The sequence below is a fragment of the Rattus norvegicus genome, chromosome 17, assembly GCF_021556685.1.
Source record: "Rattus norvegicus strain SHRSP/BbbUtx chromosome 17, alternate assembly SHRSP_T2T, whole genome shotgun sequence".
NCBI lineage: Eukaryota > Metazoa > Chordata > Mammalia > Rodentia > Muridae > Rattus > Rattus norvegicus.
Genome location: NC_141550.1, coordinates 10,875,794 through 10,901,235, shown reverse-complemented (window position 1 = coordinate 10,901,235; position 25,442 = coordinate 10,875,794). Strand labels below are relative to the sequence as shown.

The following is a 25,442-nucleotide window of genomic DNA, read 5'->3' as shown; positions in this document are numbered from 1 at the left end:
TACCTTGTAGTTTTCTGTCCAGCCAAATCTCCTGCATCTCTCACAAGGACACATACATGCCCTTGGGTTTGGAGTTTAGGGTAATCCAGGACGATCTCCTCATCTCAAAATCACTGGCTTTATCATGTGTAAAAGCCTTCCTTAGTAAGGTCACATTCACAGGTTCTAGGACTCCTCTTTGGGAATCACCACTTGTTATAACTGGGATAGAGGATGTTGTCACCAACATTTAGAGGTTGAACGTTCTCCGATGATGTAACAGTGTTGGGGGCACAGCCTATGGAGGGTACTCTCTAGTGATGGGGGCAGAGCCCTCATGGGCTGGTGACATTCAGGATGGAGTTCTGTGGGTTAGTTCTGAGAGTGAGTTGTTTTCAAGGCCAGAACCTCAGAAGTGTCTCCGTCTCCCACACCATGTTTTTCGACACCATTTTTGCCCGCATCAAGAGCTATCAGCCGGAATTGATTTCTCTCATTCATAAATTATTCAATCTCAGCTAGTCTGCTTAAAGCAACAGAAAATGGACCGTCAGTAGGGCCCAGCTAAGCAGGTACTCAACCCAGGCTGGTCAGTACCACGGTCAGACACTAACAGGAAGAGGGGCTTTTTACAACCCCGTCTTTCATTTGTGGTTGTTGAAACCAAGGCCCAGAAAACTCAAGTTTCTAAACCATGCAGTAAATCTCTCAAGTGTTGCCTAACATCTTGGCGCTTCTAGAAGTCCTTACCCATTCTTTCTCCAGTGGGGTGGCTTGGAGTAGCCCACTGGCTCATCCTGGATGACCCTACAACCTGTTATTTATTGTTCTTCCCTATTGCCATTTCAGTGGAGAGAGACACAGATGCCTTTGCCCAGAATTGCTGTGGTCCATATTCCATAGTTTGAGAAGCCAGCCCCATGCATAATGGATCACCCGACACACTTTATTAAAAGCCATTACAACCCCCAGCATTTGTCATATTAAAATGTCTTCTAACAAATACAGCTTGTTAGAGACTGGCTGTTAGTGGTATAGGTTGTTCTTGTTTAGCTCTTACCCCCGTCAGCTCCGACTCTCACACTCAATCAAACTTTGGCAGCCCAAGCCCCATATGGGTTTCCTAATGGATGTGAACCAGGTGGGGACAGGCTGCCGCGGTGCCCAGACCACGGGAAACACATCAGCATTCACCCCCGCAGCACAAAACTCGCCTCTCCGCGGAGAAAGTAGGACAAGAAGCAGAACTAAATGAACCGTCCCCTTTTGTGCAAGTCATTACTAAGTTAAATGACTTTCAGGACTAAAATAAAACCCAGAGCAGCCTGGGTTGAACTCACATACTAATGCAAAGCAGCGAGGCCGTAGTGTTCGTGGTTACACACGGCCCCAGCGCAGAAATCTTGATCAAAGCCTCCTGGCATCTGAAGTCATCAGTAACTCGACAGCCTATTTGGGCGAAAAGAGCTCGCGGCTGGCTGTGCCACATCAAGCCCACCCTGGAGACAGGCGTGATTCAAGCAAACAAGGCTGCTGGCAAATCAAGACACCTCTGCTAGAGATGTGATGTGAGGTACAGGTTTGCCTTGACAGCCAGACAAGAGATCGGGTTTTTTAGACCAGCGGCGTGTCCGCTCCTCACGCCGTTTGCGTGCCTGCCGTCCGTTGCGGCAAGACTGATGCAGAGATAAGGAACAGTGGCCTTTGACCTATAAGAGATGGTGGTTGCCGGTCCAAAAGAGGAGTGTGGGAGCTAAGCAAGCAGGGCTGCTGAGGACAGAGAGGGGGTTTCATTGTTCGATTCCTGATGGTTTCAGGCACGCAGATTTCCTGGGCTCTGGAGACATATTCAGGCTCGATGTCCCTTATCCTAAATGCTCGGGGCTGGTATTCCCGATCTGGGATATCTTTTTCTGCTCTTCAACTATTTCTCAGTTGCATAATAAAATATCTCAGGGAGAGGAGGACCCAAGTCTACATCTGAAACTCAGTTCTGCTTCAGGTGGATCACGTATAACATAACTGGTTTTATGTTCTAGTTTTAAGGACTCTGCATTGTGACTGCAAACTGCCATCGAGGGCAAATGTGGAATTTTCTACTTGTAGAATCATCTTGCTGGCACTCAATTTTTTTTTAAACTTTTGAGCACTTTGGATTTTGGATCTTTGGTTGGGTGGTGCTTAGCAAGCTAGTCTTTGCAGCCCTTGTCCTTTCTGAGTCTACGGTCTAGCCAAGGAGGTGGCTGTGAGGATGTAATTTAAATTCAGCGTGGTGTTTTCTGCAGAAGCTGAGTGGAGCTCTGTGAAAACAGGGAAGACGCTGGCTTGCTGGGAAGACAAAGACACATGTCCTCAGGGGAGTTAGTAATATCCACTTGGGACACCTCGGAGGCCCAGTCTCCTTTGGCAGTTTTTATTAGCAAGATCAATAAGTATAATTAGAGAATATTAGGATCAGCTGGATCAAATATATGATTGACATGTCGTGGTCAGCCCGTGATAGGCTGATCAGCGGTGGCAGAAGGGTCAGATATCACTTTCTGTTTGCCCTTTCACTAATCAATGGTACCTCCCTCCACTCTCGGCCCCATCCTCACGAACGCACCCTCTGGCACCAGGATCTGATCACTGGATTTGTTCCCTCAGTGAAGGTGTCAGTTGCTGAAGAAGACAAGGAAACAGGAAGTATGGCAGGAGAGGTGGGCCAGGCCGAGAGAGGGATGTGCTGGGAAGAGTAAGAAGATACGCAGCAACCTTGAGGAACTCTGAGGACACAGACTCGGATGGGATGAAGAGAGTTTAAGAGAATGACTATGCAATGCTTTTGACTACGACTGTGGAAAATACTTTAGAGTTCAGTCGAAAGGGTCCTCTGAGAGGAGACATCTAATGTGAGGTGGATCTCTTCGGTGAGCAATTCCTAACAGTTCCCGAAGGAAAGGTGACATTTTCCACGTTGGGCCTTCTGAGTTGGTCAATTCAACCTTACTCCGGGTTGCTTTTGTGTGGAGACAGACTGTCTCTGTGCACCCCAGATAGACAAGACCATAATAAATCAAAGTAAAGGAAACCAAGCAGATCTTGCATGCTGCGCAGATTAAATTGATGGGTGCTACTCACAGGAACGTGAGTGTGTGTGGGGGTGGTGTTGCTCCAGGAGCATGGCTGACTAGGGTGGTTGCATCACCAACAAGTCTCACGCAAGAACGGGTGACGATTCAGAACATGTGCGCCCCTGGGGTCTCCTGGGCAATTGCAGGCAGTTCCACCACCCAAGGCTCCCCTCGTCGACTGCTTCTGTAAGCTCTGGGCAGGAGGTGTCCTTAGTCTAGTGAATTTCACTCCATGCTTCCTCCAAGAGGGAACGTCTCAGTCTAAAGGGCTGTGCGCAGGCACAGAAAATCAGCACGCCTCGGCAGAGCTTCTAATTCTGACGGAGACCAGGCTAACTACAGCACTATGGGTTCCTGTGGATGCCTATGTCCTGTATCACAGCTGTTGGCAATACCTCAAACCATCTTTCCTCCCGAGCTTCCGTTTCAGGTCTTTGAGACGGACATTATCCTACTGAATCTCAAAGTCACTGAGTGCAGCAGGAGAGGCGAGCAGCAGATTATAGATCCAGAGCTAGCACAGCTTTTGGGCTCCTTTACTTACTACACTGAGCGCAGGAGGAATCTCGCACAGAGGCCTATTCTATTTGCTTGTTTGTTACTCTTTTCGTTTTGCATAGGCTGTTTCTTTTTCTCCAGATGTAAGAGTTTAGAGGGAAGTGGATGATATGGAGTAGCCCTTAATCTCAGGAAATGGCTCCAACTGAGGTTACAATTCTGATCTTCCAAGCAGCATGAGATGTCATGGCTGGCAGAAGTCTTCCAGGCTCAGTCTCAGTTAAACATGAGGAATGGGTTGGCTACAGAAAAATGCAAGGGCGGGGCTGGGGATTTAGCTCAGTGGTAGAGCGCTTACCTAGGAAGCGCAAGGCCCTGGGTTTGGTCCCCAGCTCCGAAAAAAAGAACCAAAAAAAAAAAAAAAAAAAGAAAATATGCAAGGGCAAATTCTCAAGTGAACGGTGTAGAAGAACAGAGGGATGGGAAATACGCAAACGCACCGGTCCTCAGACTCTGACTCTGTTTATTCTGTCTAATGCCTACCTCCTAACTGACCCTTGTTCCGGAGAAAAGCAAATATCCGAGGGGCCCGTTGTTAGCCCTGTCTGGGGAGCTTTGTGTATGTCCAATACAGTGTTGTTGGATCCACCCGAGAAGCTGTGTGAATGCCCAGGAGACTCCACTCTCCACTGTGAATTTTACTTGTGGGACTTTGCTACAGTTCCGAGTTGCTTCAACTACACTGTGCGCAGCCGAGGAAGAACCAGGCATAGAGAATGGAGCCCAAGGGGCTAACGCTTATATAAGATGTGTGCAAAGGAGCACAGTGCACACGGTGAGACACCAGGTGTTCTGGTGACTCACGAGTGACATCTGCAACCTGCTTTCGTGGGGAGATACAACCTGAAGAACAATACGGTATGGATCTTAAGGGACTAGGTTTAGCACAAGATTGTAAATTGTGAAAATCTGACACACACACACACACACACACACACACACACACACCCTGATATAATTATTTTTGGGAACATTGCATTCATTTGGAAGGACTGTCTTCTAGTTTTAGGTAGATTTTAAGGGAATCCTCGGCGGGGGAAACACCTGAAGTTTCCTGAGAGCATCCCAAAGAGGAAAAAGCTAAGCCAGTGAGTGAAGCATTTAATGACTCAGTCTGGCAGGATGAGTGAGTGGGTGTGACTCCTCCCCAGGAGCTTCCAGAAAGTTCCTCAGAGACATAAGAACACCACGATAGGCGGTTGGCTAGGCGTGCCTAGGGTGAGTGACCCCAGGGAGGACAATGTTACGAAGAAGGAAGGACTAGGAGCTAGAAGGTGAACATCAACTCCTGGAAGGCAGAGAGCTTTGAAAAGTTTGAGGACAAAGCAGTTTGGCTCCCTGAGCTGGAGCAGGCAGGGCTGGCCCGAGCCTAGCATCAGCTCGCACGGTGTCTATCTTAGACAAAAGGCTCGAGACACGTGTTCCCACAAATGTTTGTTGTTTTCCTCTTTGTCAGGATGCAGTGACTTGAGGGCTACACGCTCCCTCTGCTTGTCCTGAAACCTCCACCTTAGGATGTCCTGGAGGCAAACTTCTGATGAAGTTCATGGCTTTGAAAGTCAATGTAACCTTGAAATGTAGCTGTGCCAGCCTTGGGGATTGTTTTAAACAACCCAAGAGCTCAAAGCACAGCCATGTGGCTGTTCTTCGCCACAGCCATTTGCAAGAAAATAACAGAAACGATTAAAATGACCAACAATGGGGGAATGGTAAAACACCCATGAAAAGTGAAATATTGTGGGATCATTAGAGATTGTAATATAGGACTATATTTATTGAACTGGGCAAATGCCCACAAGGTAAGATTACAGGAAAAGTAACTGTTGAAAACTACAAAGTTGTTTCCATTTGTACAAAAAGCACATTGTATATATATTATTCTGAGGACAAAGCTGTGAAAGACACAGAACAGAAGGTAAACAGTAATTACTTCGGGGTGGAGGATTGGGCTGTTCCTTTTAACTTTATATTCTTCATGTTCCTTGTATTCTGTATATGGGTGTTACATTGTATATCTTAAAAATATTGTTTTTGTATGTGCAGGAGTGTTTTGGCATGAATGTGCACCACATGTGTGCCAGGTGCCTGAGGAGTTCAGAGGAGGGCCTTGAGTCCCTTGGAACTGGAGTTACAGATGGCTGGGAATCACCATGGGGGTGTTGGGAATTGAACCTGGGTCTTCTAACCAGCCAGTGCTCTAACCACTGAACCATTTCTCTAGGCCCTGTAATATATATTTTAAGAAACGAAACTTCACAAATTAAGTCTGGTTTCACAACCCAAACCAAAACTGAAGCTTATGTTGAGCAAGCCTAACCTGAATAGGTAAAGCCAAAAATTCTTCAAAATCTCTACTTTGGGGTGTACTTGAGGTAGTGGAAAAAAAGAAAAAAAAATCCTTATTTTTCCTATACAAAATTATCAAAATACTTTATGAAGAATGGCTTTTGAGCTTTGTGTGAGGGTCTGTATAAAACATAGATGGAGTTTGTGTTATGATTTGCACACATCCTCACAATAACACATCATCCATATACAAAGACTCTGAACGGAGACATTTTTAAAAAGTGTGCAAAGTCCCAACTGTGACACACTTCTGGTCCCAAGTACTCCAGATAAGGAATACCCAACCTGTCCCTTTAAGTTCTGCTAGGTACTTAAAAGCACACGTAGTAGAAAAATATTTGGGATAATACTCACGGAGAGTTAAATGCTATTATCGTTGAGTGGGTGGGATTACGGATGGTTTACAATTCATTATTTTGGCTTACCTCTGTTTTAAAATTGTTCTACAGTGGAAAGGTTTTGCTGAAATCATAGGTGAGTGGGGGGAGGGGGGAGCTGTCAACTGAGTATCTTTCCTTCCTTGTTCTTATGTGGGTGGGCAGTCCCCTAGACGCCTCACTCCAAGTTCTTTGGGGCAGAGGAACTGCAAAGCTCTTGGCCAGTTCCAGCCACCATATCCAAATTCACTGTGTGGAGGGAACAGGAAGGAAGTGGACATTTTGAGCCTGATGATGATGATGATGATGATGATGATGATGATGACATAATAGTAACAACAACAATGTAATAACAACATATGCTATATCAACAAAATGCCAGTGTCCGCCAACAGCCAACAGCTTCCATCCAACATGGTAATTAGATGATCAGGTAATAAGGGAACTTTGACTCAAGAATAAACCCAAAGTAGGCAGAACTAGTGAGCCAGATTAGTGAGTCCTGTTGTTACAAACAACATGGGAGCTCCAACCCCACTCTAAGTGGAAAAGCCTGCTTGGAAGTCTTTTGTGACTTGCAACAATGGAAACTGGTCCATTGTCATGAGCAAAAAAAGGTTATTCGAAGGCTGAATGGCTCTCGGTGTCTGGTGGTCTACGCCTTCTGATTGGGTCAAGGTCAGATATGAATGTCAATAGCTCAGAGACAGCCCACGTGTTGGTTTATCTTGGTAGTCAACTTAGGGTACGCCTCTTGGCACATCTGTGAAGGGGAAAACGCCCATCCCCAAAGTGGGTAAAACTTTCCAGCTACAAATATAGAGAATTCTGAGGAAAACACAACAACAACAACAATAACACAAACCACGGCTCTTCTTGCCTTTGCCCTTCACCCTCTACTATAGACCCCTAACCCGCTGCCACCAATACCACCGCTGACCTTCTCGGACTCCAGAACCCAGGTTCCTTGGCTGTTTCTTGGCCAGTGGCCCTCTAGAAATCTCCCAGGCTTTTATCGTCACCCCTGAGCTGTGGAGACAGTAGTCCTGTGTGCTGAGCAGCTACGAGGCTCTCCAGCTCTCCAGGACATAGACAGTCATTGTTGGACTGTTGGACGACCCAGCCCATACCCTGTAAAACCATCCATCAAACCCGTTGTAATGCATACGCATGCTCTCTGCTTTGTTTCCCTAGACTCCTGCTTCCTCCGACTGGCACACCCTGTGAGGAAGGACATTTCTGACACAACCCGGAGAATGGTTTCTGTGTGGGAGTTAGGATGGCTGCTTTCCAGTTGTGTAAATCAGGACAAATGATCGATCCTCTCCACGACTGGTTTACTCATCTGGAAAATGGGTGCGCTGGTCTGAAAAATGGGCATGTTAGTTATTTTCACCTCAGAGCTCTGAGAGCCTCGGGGAAGTTTTGAATACACATTCACATCTCACTGTTTCACAGAGGACACCGTGAGAACTCGGGAAGCTCATCCTCCTGCCCAAGGACGTCGAGCAGAGCTGGGTATCCCAAGGACACAGGGTCCACTGATCTCCCAGTTTAGAGATGAGTATTTTAAATGAACCATATTTTTCCATTGGGAAAACCAGATAGATTCAACAGAGGCAAGCTGAAAATTATGGAGGACCTGCCTCTAGTAACATGTGGTGCACAGAACACGCTTGGTCCATGTGCACATGTGTCTCTTAGACTCTGGATCCCATCATTGTCTCTTGGCTTTGTTTATGTCATCTTGGGATGAGACGTACACCATTCAGTGTCTGGGACCAAGTGTGGCTCAGCCATCACTGGCAGCTGGCAGGAGAAGCCAGGTCCGCTCTGGTCAAGTCAGACAGTGCTCCGTGCTGACCTTGAATCACGTCTCAGTGTTCTACCAGTGCAGTAGAGTGGGTAGTGGGGGTGACGGGAAGAACGCAGTTCCTGGAAGAAAAAAATCTCGACTGATTCTGATCCTTGACTTCTACTTCTGAGGCTCGGCATCCCCTCTCATGGCAGTCAGGGATAACAGCTTGAATCTTATCGTGATTCCGCTCAGAGCTCACTCGAGATGTCTAGCTAAGCCCCAGAGTCCTCATCAGTGAGCTGAGTGGCTCTTACTCACTCTGTTGCTGTAAGGCAGATTGGGTTGATGCCTGTAAATCACACTCGAATTATAATCACTGCTATTATTCACTTAATTTCTCTGCGCCTCATTTTCCTTATCTCTCAAATGGCTCTAATAACATTGGCCTCATGAAAGCTCTCTCAGAGGTTCAGGGAAGTCAACAGCCACACGTCTGCTTCTTCTGGAAACACTGACTTTCTCATCTCCAGATTCCACTCACAGCTGCGCATAGCAGCCCATGCCTCTTTTTTTTTTTTTTTTTTTTTGGAAAGCCCCTGCCACATAGTAGCTATTTAACTGAAAAGGCACCGAAATCCTTAGCCAGATCTTCCCAGGTCAGATAAAAGGCAGAGCTACGACTGACTCTCTGTAAACAGGCAAGTTGGTTGTTTCTTGTAAAAGCAAACCAGTGTCCGGTCCTGGTTACTTCTTAGCAACAGCTTTCCAAATCTAATGTTCTTCTGGGAGTCACATTGTGTTTCTGTTGCTCCTGGCTTATGATAACTCTGTTAAAATCCAAGTCTACCAGCTGTGGGGAGACTTGGCTACCCCAGGGCAAGCCTCTGGGAAAGGGTGATGTATATCCACAACGTCAATAGTGCCTCAGAGCCACTGGGGCATCTGTGCAACTTACAGGCACTTAATTGTGGAGCAGTGAGCTTCCCCAAATTGTCCTCCAGGTCCGGATGTGGCAAACATGGTGCTCTCTCCAGACCATCTTTCCAGTTCTAGTCAGGCACCCTCTGAGACGCCTGCAGTGGGCACAGGCTTTGATGAGCCAGCTGAGTCTGGAGACCAACTGCCTTACCACCAGGCAAGTCAACAGAGGCACCCTTTCCTGATGACATTCCCGGGCACCAATCCGACTTCTAGAAATAAAACGCTGATCACCGCCGTTTGTACACCTGCCAGGCTCTGGGCTAACCCCTTTCCAGAGAGAATCCTAATTCATCGCTGTCATCCAGGATGAGGGTCTGGATCAGGAAACTTTTAGTTTGTGGATGGAGAGACAAACCCAAATAGCTCTCAGTGAGACCCCAGAGGCTAACCTCTGGGATTGCTAGTCACTATCCCAACCCTACTTACATGTTCGTGGATTAGGCCCTGTGGAGCAATGGTCAGATCCCTCAAACCCCTGGAGGCCTCTCACTCTGCCCCTTTGCATTATTCTTTGTGTCTGGAATACTCCCCTCGTCCAGTCACCTCCCCTAGTGTCCTGCTGGTCTGGCATCGATATGTAAAGACACTTCCTGGGGGGTGACAAGACTCACGCATCAATCAGCCCTGTGATTTAGGCTTTATTTGACCCATTCTAAGGAACAGGAACCGGATGTGTTGAACAATACAGCAGCTGCGGTAGTCAGACAGGCAGGAAGGCGGAGCTGAGATTTGAACCCACAAGAGTTAGACCTTGTCACCCTGCGCTGCACTCCTTCAGCACCCTGAAGCTGCCAGAATGGATTTTTTTTTTTTTTTGAGAAGCCCTCTGTGACCTCTCCGGCTGGGTGAGGTGTTGGAGCCTGCCCTTACCCATCTGTGAGAGTCAGTTCTTAAATTGTCAGGGTTTTGCAAGCTTGCTGCTAAATACGGTAATTATTAAAGAGGGAATTATGGAAACTTATAATTAAATAAATTATATCAAAAACAAAGGCTGTAAAGACTGAAAACTCATCATTTTCTAATTATTTTATTACATTTTACTACCCGAGAGTATTTACATCCACTGAGTGTGTAGGACAGAAAGTCCCTGACGTGTCACACTGCTGGGATAGTGTGCGATTAGCTCTGAAAATGGCCGTAGCCAGAACACTCACATCACAGTACTTGTCAAAGGCGATAAATTAGGGCCCACTTAAATTAGGGCTGGTTGTTTAGACCGAAGTAGGTTGTAGAGCAAACAATAAAATAATAACTGTGTGTCTCTAATTTGCATGTCTCTTGCCTGTAAATTATGTTGTGATTTCTACGAAATGGAAGACATGGGCTTCCATTTCTATTTGAAAACTTTGGTGCAGTCTGATAGAAAGAGTCACTGTGAGCGAGTGGGGTTCCATTATCATCTCAGAGCTGGATTCAGAACTCATCACTGGGCTCAGAGCATAGCTCAGTGGGAGGGCTTCTGCTTAGCACGCGCAAATAACCATGAGCAAATGCCTGGGCAATTTCTCTCTCAGCTACCACAGCCCAGGGCTGTGTTCCTTCTCCAGAACTCTGGCGCCTCTCATCCCATCCCATGTCTACACCTTCTGGTCTCCTTCTGAGATCAGGGGTTAACTAGCCTCCTCCTCCTCCCCTTCCTCCTCCTCCTCTTCTTCCTCTTCCTCCTCCTCCTCTTCCTCCTCCCCTTTCTCCTCCTCTTCCTCCTCCTCCTCCACCACCACCTCCTCTTCCTCCTCTACCTCTTCCTCCTTCTCCACTTCCTCCTTTTCCTCTTCCTCCTCCTTGTCTAGTTCTTAGAACAGGCAATAATTATTGAATGCCTACACAGTACTGGTGACTGGATGGATAGCTGTTGGGTTCACACATGAGTGACTACATGTATGAAGAATTAATTCTATCCTTTATTGAAACATAAGATTTGTTTAAAAAAAAAAAAAAAAGGACAGAGACTCAGTCTTTGATCTCCAAAGGGAACCAGAATAGGCAGGTTTGGGTGTTAGCGTGTTAATAACTTTTGTGGCCTGGCTACATCGTAATGATACCTTTAAGTGAAAGAGTAAAAGCATGTCCAGAGTCAATGAGCCTTTCGGTCTCATGTTCAAAACCGAGCCCCGATTAATGCATTACTTAATTAAATGTAAGGCTATTCGCCTCCCAACCCCTCACCCCCATCACTGGCTGGATTTGAACTTGTGTCCCGGGCTTTAGAATCAGAGCAAGAGAAGCATGGGCTGTGTTTTAATTACCCACAGATTTTCTAGGTACAGACATCACTGAGAAGGGTGAGGGCACAGTGATTCCTCTGCAGGTGAAGATGTGGTTCCTGGTGACTAAAGTACCATTTTGTACACGTGGGTGTTACCTGTATCTGCTGAGAAAAAGAGGGGGAGGGGGAGGGATGAGGGAGAGGGAGAGGGAGGAGAGGGAGGAGAGGGAGGAGAGAATTGAAATAACTTAAAATTGACTTTGGGGCTGTGGGAACAGCTTAGTCTGTAAAGTGTTTGCCTTGCTAACATGAAGGCCTGAGTTTGATCTCCAGAACCCATGTTAAACACACACACACACACACACACACACACACACACACACACACACACACACACACCCCACAACCTATTATTCATAATGGGAGCATTCCTTTATAATCCCAGTGCTGGGGAAGCAGATGCAGGCAGATCCCTGGGCGCCGGGCAGTCAACGCAGTGTGCTTGGCCAGGCTGGTGAGAGAACTTGCCTGAAAATATAAATAAATGTACAAACACACAAGCCAATAAGAGATAGCAGCTAGGGCCTGAGCACTGCAAATTGTCCTTGGCCTTCCACGTGGGTATGCATGCACGCATGCACACGCACGAAACAAAAATAAAATAAGAAAAAAAAAATCAGCTTGCAAGGACCTTACGGGGCCAGAGATAGTCGCTGAGACTGAGGTCTACAGCAAACCTTCCTTGTTCTAGCGCCTTCCTGTTTATCACATGACTCGAATATCAAAAGCGTCTTTGCAGATGGGTCATAAGACACATTTCTCATGGTAGCTTTCATACAATGACAGGTGGTCCTAAATTTACTAAGCAAATAATAGCTTAAAAAGAATGGCTGTGGGCATTGCGGGGTGGGGATGGGGCACAATGAGAGCTCGTGAAGTCACGTGTCCAAGATGGCTGTGTTTCTCTTCAGGGGAGTGGACACTTTCCTGTGGCTGAGCAGGTCCGCCATTGGCTGCAGCTGCCTTGGGACCTCCCCCAACACAGTCTTCTTTCTTTTAAAAAGAAGTGGAGGGCAGAGGGATTAGTTGCTTCAACTTGAAAGCAAAAGCTAGGGGAGGTGTTCGCAGACTTTTCTTGTGGCTCAGCGCCCTGATTACCACAATTAAGGCCCAAGGTGTGGTGTTCTTTGCTCGGCGTGCTCTGACACATGAAAGAAAATGATTCAGGCAAGGAAAATAATTACACGTTAATTTGTGTTTGGCAACTGTGTTTTATTCCCTTGGCCCACAAAGGGAAGATAAAACGTGATACCGTCGCGAAAGTGTTTTATCTGCCTTCCGTGGGGTTGCCATGGGCTGTGTGAAGAGACGAGTATTAGTCTGGCATTGTGGGGCTGTCTTCGATGCCCAGCCTGCTAGGAGGGGCTGAAGAGCTGCATTCCTAACTGTTTACTGCTCTGACCCCTTTGTGTTCCTAGGGTTTCATGGGTTTGGAAGAGGAGAGGGGAAGATTGGTCCTCTCTAGGGTGAAAGCTCCAGGCTTTTCAAGTGTTGGGGGGGGGGTGGGTCGTTCGTATGGTGTGAACCTGCATTTCCCTCCAAGTAGAAGTGGCCTGTGAGAATCTTGAGTGCAGCTTCCTGTGAAGGCAGGCAAGCCAAGTCCTGAGGACGTAAGCTGGGACCAGGAGTCCTCAAATGGCCCAATCTCCTGATGCTTTCCTTGCAAAGACATCTAAGAAAGATTTCTGAGAGGTGAGATCTCTCAGGCTTTCGGTGTTGGGCGCACCTGAACGTCCCAAGGCCAGTCCGTCCTACACCAAGGTCGGAAGGACCTGTTCTGATCTCGGTTCCAGCCCTTACCAGCCCAGTGGCTTTGGACACGTTATTTAATCTCTCTAAGCCTGGGCTTCCTGTTTGTAAAAGAGAGACAATAAGAACGGTCCCTCCCTCTAAGAGTTATGATGGGGATTACACGAGATAATGCTGCCCAGTTATTTGCACAGTCCCTCGCAAACAAGAAGAGCCGAATAAAGGCCAGCGACTGCGCATAATCGCACCTTCATCTGTAAAATGGACGCAAAAGCTCAAAAAAAAAAAAAAAAAAAAAAAAAGCCCTCGTATCCAGCAGGGCTCTTAGCAAAGGGTAAGGGCGGCCATGAAAGTGTCGTGTCGTCCCCCCCCCCCGCCTTGTCATCTTCCTCCCTCCCCCTGCCTCCCCCTTCTTTCCCCCCTACCCGCCTCCCCACCTCGACATTCACCCAGCACCCCACTACCGGCTCAGAGAGGGGGTTCTTGCCACTAGGATTGGCTACACTGGAGGCTCACCAGGAAAAGGGGCTCTCTCTGGCAGGCACCCTCTGGCTGCCAGCCCTCAGCCTGGTCAGTGGGGAGCCCAGCTGGAGAGACATAGTGAGAGAGAGGGGGTAAAGGGGTAGGCAGGGAGGAAGGTGGAAAGAAAGAAGTTAGAGGCGGTGGTGTTTCTTCTCCAGCTTCCTGCTCTACCTTACCGCCAGGGTCCTCTGTGAGTCACAGCTCTTCTCCTGGGGACCTGTTCTGTCACTCCACCAACCTTGGCAGCTTCAGGTGGCCCTCTCTCTTCCGGTCTTGGGGTTGCTCCTAGCCCAGCCTTGGGTACACCTCTGGTTTATCTTCAGTGTGCTATGACTTTGTTTCTTCTGGAGCCTCGGGGTTCAGGGCCTCAGGAAGGTACCAGCTGTTCACTGCAAGAACCTGACATTTACTGCTGGATATATAAATGGTACATCGCAGCAGAGGCTGGCTTCAGACTTGCTGTGTGGCTCTGGTTGGATTTGAACTCCTGATCCCTCTTCCTTTACCTTCCAAGTCCTGGAGAAAAAAACGCACTCCTTAATAGAAACCCTTCCAGTAGACTGTGAGAAAATTCGAGCCCAGGGATCAGACAGCCGGGAGCTCAAATCCTGTGATCCCAGACACTGCTGGGACTCAGGCGAGTCCTGTCATGACTCTTGGGTGGCTTCTAAGTCTGAAGACGGGCACACGCCTGGCACATCCAACTGAAGGGCTGAGCTCATAGCAGGGTTCCATACTCCCTAGGTGGCTTTTCCTGCTCATTTCCCCTCTCGGCTTTCTGTCTTTCCCTTTTTGATTTCTTCTGTATTTTATTATTTTTACGTTGTGGGAGTGTTTTTATTTACGTGTGTGTGTGTGCGCGCGCGCGTGCGCGGGTACGCCACATGATGCAGTACCTCCAGATGCCAGATGAGGGCGCTGCGTCCCGCTGGAACTGGAGTGAAAAAAATATGTGTTGCCCTGTGGGTGCTGAGAATTGAACCTAGGTCCTTAGCAAGAGGCCCTCCATCCTTTCTTTTTCTTTTTTAGAGATAAGATTTTATTTTTAAATCTGTGATTTTGTTAGATTTTTAAATCTGTGATTTTGCCCAATAAAAATTGCTTCCACTGATGAACTGTCTTCCAAGGGTCCTGGGCCCAATGCCTCAGTAAGGTGTTCTGGTAGCCACTGGTGTTAGTACATATACTTGTTTACATGTCATATATGATGTGTGTGGTATGCCGCAGTACATCAAGAAGCATGTGTATAAAATATAATCTCATAGCATTTTTAGTTAAAGAAAAAAACATGTGCCACTGACATCGTCAATTAAGCTCCTTCCTGAGGTCCAGCCCGAGTGTGCAGTTTGAAGACAGATTTTTAAAAGTGCAAGCAACTTAAGGATGCCCAGCAGATAAACCACAGAGTCAAGGATCCGTTCCTCCGACTCTGGCCTGCTTTACTTCCCTGAAGCCATGCTGTCTGCACTTACTCCACTTGGAAAAAACTGGTGGAGAAGAACACTCAGAGCCACACTTGCCACCATAGCCTGTAGCTATGGGGAACGGCTGTGGATACTTGGCCTGCTGCCTTTGTCCCTGTGAAGGTCACACTAAGGACCTGCTCAGGGCTCAGTGTGTCCCCCTGCTCCAAAGTTGCCTGATGCCCTCAGGGTGGCAGGCATCGAAGCTCAGGGGCCTCCAAAACTTGGCAAGCCGGACTAGTTTTTTTTTTTTTCTTTTTGGTTGTTGGCCACTGATGAATGGTGATAATTGTTGGGAGATTAATTTAGGATTCTCTGATGAAAGATGCTGCACAAGTGCCAGAGAGAGAGAGAGAGAGAGAGAGAGAGAGAGAGAGAGAGAGAGAGAGAGAGAGAGAGAGAGAGAGAGAGAAAGCCTGGCTGAACAGGCATTCCCTTGGTTTCCAGAGCTGACTCAAATTCTGACCTTGGGTGAGTCATTTAACCTCTCTGTCAATTCACCCCAGCAGTAAAGTCAGCCTAATGGTGGCTGCTCCTTCAAACCACTTTGATTCTCAGATGAAAGCGTTCACAAAGTGCACAGAATTGCTATTAATTGGGCCATTATTATTTTTATTATTGGGTAGATTAAGCCCACTAAACTTTAACTATGTTTTGCCTTCTACCTGTCAGCATGATGAGCAGTTAACTATCAGATGACGAGCCTCTCTGACATCACCCTGTGTGGGGAAAGCCAGGCAGACAGGCACTTCCTTCACAAAGGCCGTGGCCTCCTGGGCAGATGCTGCCCGTTCTGACCATGTCCTGTGACTTCTGCTTCCAGCTTTTAACCTGAGTGTATCTGAACAACTCTAGGCAACGTTCTCAGTGATCAGGAAGCCCAGTGGAGGGGCCCGGACTTAGCCATGGCTGTGAAACTCTGCAGGCAGACAGGGCAAACTGCAAAATGGCTTCTGCAACTGAGTAATGGAACCGACTGTGCCAGCCATCTTCAAGTGGGGCACAGAGAAAGCCCTGCACCAGCAGCCAAAGCATGGCGGGTCAAGAACGGCCGATGTCAAGTATCTCCCTCACCAGATGTGAGCCAGGACCACAGGACAGCAGAGCCCTCCTTGGGCTCAGTCCTCGCTCTACCCCTTATGCTGCTGTAGGCAGGAGATGAGGGTTTTAAAGCCCATCTTACAGGCTTGTGGGAATCAATGACGGGATCTGTCCTTAAGCCTGTGTCTGGCACAAAGTAGATATTCAGAAAACTGGGTTTTTTTTTTGGGGGGGGGGTATATATTTGTTTACAATTTTTAATGTAAGGCGATTCATCAAAAGAGACAAAGCACGAGATGAAAACAAAGGCGACAGAAAAATTCAACTTCTCACAACCAAAACAATCATCACATCCTTAAAATACAATTTAGAGAAGTGTTGTAAAAGATGCTGCAACTCTGCATTCCATTTATCCACGTTGTATTAATTCTTAATTCTGAACAGATCGTTTTTAAAGTGGGAGACTTAAAAAAAATCACTTTTCAGTGTCAACGTAAATGTTTTTAATCCCACATGTTTGTTCAACTGGGCCATTTAACGTTTATTATCGTGATCAAAAAGCAGTCCGTGGTGTGTGTAAAAAAAAAGTTCTTCTTGCTTTATAGGATGCTACAATTCCCTTTGCATAGTAATCAAAATCACACAGCTAACACACATTTGGTGGAAAACTATAGCTCAAAGAAAAGGCCTAAATCCTGCAGCCATATCCTAGCCATCCCCAGGGTGCCTTCTGGGAGCCTCTGGGGTCCTGAGCCACACAACTCCGTGTCACTAAGGTCAGCGTAGCAGCAAACAGCCCCATGACCATGAGGTGACATTTCTTACTCTGCCCTGGCTTCTCCTTCAGAATATGAAGACATTTCACTCCGGAGTTGTATGTATTAGGAGGAGCCTGAGTTGTAAGTAAGAACTGTGAATAAAATCAAAGCCTCGAGTTCAAGAGCCTATAGGAAAACGCATGCACTTAATTTTAAAAGTGAGCCAGGGATTGGGGATTTAGCTCAGTGGTAGAGCCCTTGCCTAGGAAGCGCAAGGCCCTGGGTTCGGTCCCCAGCTCCTGGAAAAAAAAAAAAGTGAGCCAACCGAATGCTAACTGCAAAGAATGAGCCCCCGCAGGCTCAGAAGGGGCAAACCTTTGGGCCACACGGTGGCAGGCCCATGCTTGGAGGAAGACTGAGCGCAAGCCCGCCCTTGTCATTCCCACTAAGTAGCTCTTGAGAGCCTGTTGCTTGCCAGTCATCTTGTCAACTCACCCGTGACGTGCGTCTTTTAATCCTGTGGCAATCCTGTTAAATTTACCCTGCGATTTTGTCAATGGCCTTCGGCTAGTCCTTGAGCTGTGGGGACCTGTGCTTCTTATCCTCAGTAAAATGGAAACAGGGAGATCTGCTCCGTGTGCCTCGTGCTGTTAGCAACAACGGAAGGCGGCTGTGTTTGTGGGGTCGGCAGACCCAGAGCTGTGTACGAAGAGAAAGGGACGAACACTGGAGGATTCTTGTTTCGACTTCTTGGATGAAACTCACTCCCGAGTGAGGTGATGGTGAGGGCAGCAGAAGCCCTCTATGTGGTCCTAGATCGCCTTTGTCCAGTGCACACGTCTGTGGCTTACAGCCCCTCTATGATTAGCTGTCGACGACTGCTTTCGGTGGGTGCAGAGGCCAAGACCATGCTAGACCCAGCTGTACGTCTGCAAAAGAGGACCAAGAGGTCCTCTCTGGAGGTCAGCAGAGTCAGGGCTCGGATGGAGTTTCAACTCAGTTCATGCTTCCTTTCAGTTTGACCATGGTGCCTCTTCCTGGGAAAGGAGGAGACAGGTGGTGGTGAGGAAGGGAGGGGAGGGGAGGGGAGGGGAGGGGACGGAGGGAGAGAGAGAGACAGAGAGAGAGAGAGAGAGAGAGAGAGAGAGAGAGAGAGAGAGAGAGAGAGTGAGAGCGCTTGCAGAGGGATGCTCTGGGTCAGGACCACATGTGGCCTTTGCGGGAGAGTTTCTGAGTGTTACCTCAAATGTGGTTGATGTGGCTACTGCAATCCTGGAGTGTACTTTTGGGTCCTTTATCTGGCCAGGTCTCTGTTCAGCTTTTAAATGCTGTTTCTTTCACAGTTTCCTGAGAACCATGATGTTTCATAGAGCCCCCTCATACTCACAAAAACTTGTGTGGTTTGTTTTCCACACTGAAATAGTTCACCTTCTCTGCTAATCACATCTGCACCCCCCCAACACACACACCCCTCCCACCCCCAGCTCATTTGGTGCTGGAGGATGGGAGAGGCAGGCAGCTTGTACCTTGCTGGTGAAGGCTAAGACAAGAGGCCTTCAATGCCTCCAGACAGGCCTGGGTTTCCTTTGCATATCACTTCTCCCCAGGTGATTCATTCCTGTCAGCCTATCTGAACCTCATTTGTAAATCTCTCTCTCTCTCTCTCTCTCTCTCTCTCTCTCTCTCTCTCTCTCTCTCTCTCTCTGTATGTGCTCAGTACACCTGAGTTCGTTTGTCTCAGGACCACTCTGGTCCGTCCAGTACAATGGCTGCTCAAGGACCTTCTATACAGTATGCACACATCTTTGACGTGTTTTTGATCACTGAAGTCCTTGATGCCATGTAAATGCCGTGTAAGTCGCTGGTATGGTATACTGTGTTGCTAAGGACTGGTGACAACACAAAACTGCACCCTAACAGGTTAGATGCTCTTCAATATATAAATATGCATACATATATATACATATATACATACACACATATGTATACAGACATATGTCCATGTACTCTTCACACATAAATATACTGGGCATGGTGATATCTGTCTATAATCTCAGTCTTTGCAGCATCACATCTTCAAGGCTAATTTAGGTCATATGAATCTATCTCTTTATCTATGTATGTATGTATGTATGTATGTATGTATGTATGAATGCATGTATGTATCTCTTTCTCTGTCACCCACGAATGTGAAAGTCTGACTCAGAACAATAAATATTACTGATTTTTGCTTCAAACAATAACATTAGACTCCCTTGCTGATACCTACCCTAATACCAAGTAAAAGATCATGCCCGTGGGGATCTGGGCACCCAGATTTCCCCAACCAATACTTGGAATGGCTAAAAATCAGATGGCATCCCAGGTCACTGCAGGATGTATCTGAGAGGTCAATGGCACTCTTTCTGACCTTTTTTTTTTTTTTTCTTTTTTTTTTTTGGTTCTTTTTTTCGGAGCTGGGGATCGAACCCAGGGCCTTGCGCTTCCTAGGTAAGCGCTCTACCACTGAGCTAAATCCCCAGCCCCTCTTTCTGACTTTTAAAGTCGTTCTAAAGCAACGTTTAGCTTTAGGGAAATCAGAATAGGTTTGGAAAATCTACGAGGACGGTAAAGCGGTGAACCTTCATTTCCTACCTTGGGCAAAGCTATTGGAAAGTACTGTAGAGGTTCAGAATGAACATCCGTACAAAGCCCCCCAGTCAGTGTGGGAAGTCAAGGACTTCCAACCCTGAGTCTGTGGTTCTCAAGCATTCAAGCCTGGGGAACCCTAGGTGCTAGGAGCCCTTTGGGAATGAGCCGGTGCCACAGCGCCCTCTGGTGTTCGCGTACTGGGTGCCAGGATACTCGGGGCAATATGGCTGCTTGAAGGCAGAAAGCCTAAACCCAAAGCCTAGCTTCCTCTTACGCCAACGTGGGTGGGGGTGGGGGTGGGGTTACAGGTAACGTGGCAACCATCATAGCTGCTTCGCAGCAGCAGTGAGGGAGGTTAGCCAGCTGTGAGTAGCTGCTTCGGCAGCTAGCACCCTTGTCTGAGCTGGGGTAATTACATTCAGAACAGACCTGGGACTGCCCCAGCTTTCCTCTGGCTGTTGCTTTGCAAAAGCGGAAGCCAAGTCTACTTTCTGCAACTGTGTGAGCCAGAGGGGTTCTGCTCTGGGTCTGCTGAGGCTTGGAAGGAAGGTTCCTAGAGCATAGGGTGACTGACTGAAAGAAGAGGCAACGGGACCAGTGCACAGTTCTAAGCCCTTAACCCATCTCTGAGCCCATGCTCCGTACACCACACCCCACACCTGCCTTTGATTTCTCCGCGTGTCAGACGAGGTGGCTCCATCCATTTGACTCCGCACAGGACCCCCTGCGACAGGAGCCAGAGTCTCATTTCCCAATTGGCGAGTCAGTCGACCACCTCAGAGACTAGACTGAGCACCAAGTTATGCTCAGTGAAAGGGACTGGCCACCAGCCCCAGCCACTCCAGGGGAACAGGAGACCATGGCCGAGCCAACTTTTCACGGAGATCATAGAGAGAGAGCAGGTTAGTCCCGGAGGGCTTTGACAGTGCCCTTCCCACACCTGAACTCTATCTCGGGGCATTGTTCACTCTCTGAAGGCAGAGATTCTCAGAGAATGATCCCTGGAACCGGCACACCATCAGCCTGGAGATGCGAACATTCAGACCACGGAAACGTGGCCTGTTGTCTGGTTTTATGGCCAACTCAATACACGTTGTAGCTTTGTATTTTCACAGCCCATATGGATTCTATGAATTTAAATAGTAATTATTATTATGTTTTATGTAGAGTCACCTGGGAAGAGAGAGTCTCGAATGGAAATTTGCCTCTAACCAGAGCGGCCTGTAGTCAATTCTGAGGGCATTTTCTTGATTTCTGACTGATGTGGGAGGCAGCACCTCCTTAGCCAGTGGTCTTGTGTTGTGTAAGAAAGCAAACCGAGCGAGCCATGAGGAGCAGGCCAGTAAATAGCACTCTCCTGTGGTCCCTGACTACTGAGTTCTGCCCTGACTTCCCTCCATGATGAGCTGTGATGGCAACATGTAAGCCAAACAAATCCTTTCCTCTCCAGGTTGCCTTTGGTTGTGGCGTTTATCACAGCAGCAGCAGAAAGCGAAGTAGGGAATTCAAGAACGCCGCGCTTGCAGCCCAGCGCCGCGCGTTAAACCAAACCTTCCGTGCATGTCTGATATACAGGGTGTCTGAGAACTGTTATGTCAATGGAAAATGGAGAGTGGCTGAACACTGCCCTGAGCCCTGGGGAGTTTGGTGTGGTCTGGGGGCAGTACTGCCTTAGCAGAGGGAGATTTATTGAATGGTTTTTCAAGCATTCGCCAATGAAATACCACTATGTTTTAAAAACTGAATTTATACATAACTTACATGTGACATTCCTGTGTAATATATACACACTATTTAAACACAATTACATATTCCCAAGTAAAATCTTACCATATGATCCTGCAACCATACTCTGCGGACTCTTCCCAGAGGAGTTGAAACTCTATGTCCACACCAAACTTATGTGGGGATGGTGATGACAGATTTATCTATCCTTGCTCCAAACTTGGAAACAAACAAGGTGCCCTTCAGCAGGTAAATTCATTGTAATATAGACAGACATAGAATATCATGCAGCTGTAAAAATGGGTTATAGAGTCAAGAAGAAAAGGGGGAATGAGGAGGAGGAGGGGGGAGGAGAAGGAGAAGGAGAAGGAGAAGGCGAAGGAGAAGGAGAAGGAGAAGGAGAAGGAGAAGGAGAAGGAGAAGGAGAAGGAGAAGGAGAAGGAGAAGGAGAAGGAGAAGGAGAAGGAGAAGGAGAAGGAGAAGGAGAAGGAGAAGGAGAAGGAGAAGGAGAAGAACTACTCAAGAGTGTGGAAAGCAGCTATGCATTCTAAAAATCAAAACAATGGAGACAAAAAGATTAACAGCTGCCAGGGACTCGAGGAAGGAAAGGTTGGCCAGGTGTGAGCAACCACTCCGGGTGCTGCTGGGATTGAGGACACCTGCCAGCTCTCTCTTCCCCTGCCCTGCCTCTTTCTTCCCCTTTGCTACAGCTGATACCTCACTCCCTGACATATAAGCTCCTCTCACTGCCAAGAAAGGTCCATCCAAGAAGCCATTTCGTCCTTGGCATCCTTCTAACTTCCACGGGAAGAGGTAGTCTCTCTTTCCTCCTACTCAACACACAAAGCTGTGTAAGCCGACATCTCAGTAAGCGTACCACTGGAGTAAGGCTATCTAGCCTCTCTCACACTGGGCTCTTCAATGGCAGGCCCTTTGGGCTGTTTCCATGACCAGCATTTGTTGCCTGACTGCTCAATGAAAAAACGCTCTAAATGAGTGAATGACAGGAGACGGCTCCTGTGGTGACAGAAGGGGGGAAAGGTTATCTGCTGTAGCCTGCTTGCACCACAAAACCAAGTTCTTTTTAGAAGCCCTGACTGACGGGCTTCTCTAGAGTGTGCTCCATCTAGGCATGGTAAAACCTTCACAGGGCCCTTTGCCCTCCTGTGGAAGGAAAGTTAGTGTCTGTCACGGGATCGTACTGATGAAGCCAGACTAGGCTGCACGGGAAAAATTCTGCTTGCTTTTGGTGCCTTTTTCTTTTCAGAGGGAAAAAAATGATAAGCTATACATTGTGTGCAGATACTTGCTCACGACAAGATTTTTCCCCCAAGTTGTGCAGGCTTCCTTCAGGCACCTGGTGTGCGATCACTGGAGGACGTGTCTCCAGGAGGAAGCCTCCACCCCAAGAGATTAGAGGATATGCCTTGGCTGTGACTCTATGGAGTTTGTTGATCCTCCTCCCTCTGGTGGTCTGACACCTGTTCTACACTGACTTAATAACAAGGAACCTTCCAAACATGGACCTACAGCGTCCTCATGGGCTGTGTATTTTTTATCTTCATTTTGTGGATAAGAAAACCGGAGGCCAGAGAGGTGAGGTAACTTCCTCAAGGTCACACAGGCTACTGATCTGTGAACCTGGGTTTGCCTTTGAATTCGCTGGCCTAGCACCTTGCTTTAGTCACTGTGAACTTGGAAAAGTGACCCAGCGCCTCCCTGTCACCATCATGCCTGCCAGCTCATCAAAACCAAAAACAAACAAACAGCACAAAAAACAAACCCCGCAAAATTTGGATTCTGAAATTGTGTGAGTGTGTGCACGTGCATGCATGTACCTATGTATGTATGTATGTATGTATGTATGTATGTATGTATAGGACTAAGTTTCATTGTGTACCCCAAGCTGCTCTTGAACTAGACATTCTCCTACCTCAGTTTCCTAAGAGCTGGTGTGCAGGGCTGGTGTGCAGGCACACACCACCACTGATCAGCAGGGGGTCCTTGGTTTTCATGGAAAGTCACTAAGCCATTAGCATTTAATCGAAGCTGCTAAAGGGTCCGGACAGAGGTCTGGCCCTGTGATGTCAGCTTTAGGCTCTGCTGTGGTGATCTCAGCCCCTTCTCTGATGCTGTGCAGTGCCCTCCTGTCCCTGAGGGGTGGCCGAGAGCACCTCAGCCTCTTCTCTGGGCCCATTTCTCTGGGAAATTGACTTGTTACAGAAGAAACAGAAGAACCTTAGTTTTTGCCCGAAAGACCAAACTATCTGAATATTTATGTCACTGGATTGAATTTCACTGGATTAAAGTTGCTTTAATGTATTTGATTCTGTTCTTGTCCTCACTGATGTCTAGCCAAGTGGAAGCTAGGGAGATCAGTGCACTCAGGACCAGAACAGCGCGCTTGCGCTCTCTCTCTCTCTCTCTCTCTCTCTCTCTCTCTCTCTCTGTGTACGTGTGGGTCTATGTGTGTGTACATGTGTATGTGTGTATGTATGTGTGTAGTATTAACATTTTAATGAAACCCATCTCAGCAAGCCAATAGCTGGGGAAAAGAGAAAGAGGTGGGTCTTTAGGTTTCCCAGGCCTGGGACTGTGGGAAGGAGGAGGAGGAGGAGGGGAGAGGAGGAGGAGGAAGAAGAGGAGGAGGAGGAAAAGGAGGAGGAAGAGGAGGAAGAGGAGGAAGAGGGGGAGGAGGAAGAAGAGGAGGGGGAGGGAGAGAAGAAGAAGGAGGAGGAGAAGGAGGAGAAGGAGGAGGAGGAGAAGGAGGAGGAGGAGGAAGAAGAAGAGGGGTGGATGAGGAAGAGGAGGAGGAGGAGGGGAGGAGGGGGAGGAAGGAGTGGTGATGCCTAAGAGTATAGGACAGAGAGGCAGAGCCACCATGCAAAGGGGCTAGGAGAGCGTGACCCAGAGGGCTGCTCAATCAGGTCAGGAGCAGACAAGATGGAGCATAGAAATTAGTAAGTAGTAACTCGAAATTATCGGTGGGAGGTAGATTCTAGCAACATGGAGGCTAGGCAGCTCCCTAGCTACTGTGCTGCATAAGGAATATTAAAATATAAAGGCTGTGTGTGCCTTTAATTAGTGAACACAAGCCATTGAGGAGGTATGCAACCCTGCGGCGGGCTTTATTAAAATATTAAAACTACATATGTGTGCATGTGTGTGTGCACAAATGTGTCTATGTTTCTATATGTGTGTACATGTGTATGTGTATAGATGCATGTATGTGCATGTGTGTGTGTGCACATGTGTATTATGTGCATGTATATAATGCATGTATGTATGTGTGCATATATATACATTATGTATGTTTGTAGGTTGTGAGTTTATGTGTGTACAACCTAAGTGTGTCTATGAATATAAATTGACTTCTTTACTTTTAACACCGTTACATCTACTGGGAAAATCCTCAAGTCACCCATGATCTATGATGCTGTCAGGTCCATGGTGTAAATACCCTTCCCCTGGCTGAGAGGTCACTGAATGTGAGTTGGGGGGGGGGTCGTCCTGCAGTCAGCTACTTGGAGCATGAGAAGCCCTATAGCTCATGCTGGCTGAGAAGTCTGGAGGGAGCAGTAACCGAAGCACTTACCTGTGTGGTGTGACTGGATCCAGCTGGATTCCTGAGCTGCTTCTACCTAGTGAGTGAGTCACCATCGACTCAAGGAAGGGACTGGGCCCTGGGACAGACTGCCTGTTTGAGGAGACAGATTCTGCCAGCCCCTGTCTTGCGGTGGGGGTGGGGTTGAAAGACCAGCGTCCCTGCATTCCAGACGGGAGCACATCTACAGCTCTGTTCTCTGATCCCTTCGCTCTTGCGCTCTTCTCCCTCCTAATAACCTAGCCTGGAGGACCAGGGCCACAGATAAAACACTGCGGTGTCTCTGCATGGTGTTACTGCCCTGAAGAGGGACCACATCGCTTCCGGAAAGCCAAGGGGATGGGGCGGAGCACATTTTCCCAGTGGGAGCAGGGCTTCTGTGGGGCTGGCTCCACATTGTGGAGCGGACCTGTTTCTGCTGGCTCTTCCTCCCAGCACTCCTTGGGGATTCCGGCAGAGTCTTTCTTTAGTGGCTCTTTAATTACATTTTAAAAAGCTCTCATGTCCTCAAGACCCAGGAGCTCTGCTTTC

The 25,442-nt window shown here is 47.8% G+C and overlaps 1 long non-coding RNA gene across 1 annotated transcript; it reads right to left on the bottom strand.

Annotated features, from left to right (window-relative positions):
• Positions 1-16,436: 16,436 nt before the first annotated feature.
• Positions 16,437-25,238, bottom strand: LOC147999986 (uncharacterized). Its single transcript, XR_015641999.1, has 2 exons — positions 24,903-25,238; positions 16,437-17,988 (listed from the first exon to the last, which is right to left on the bottom strand). It is a non-coding gene; the product is annotated as an uncharacterized LOC147999986 (long non-coding RNA).
• Positions 25,239-25,442: the final 204 nt, after the last annotated feature.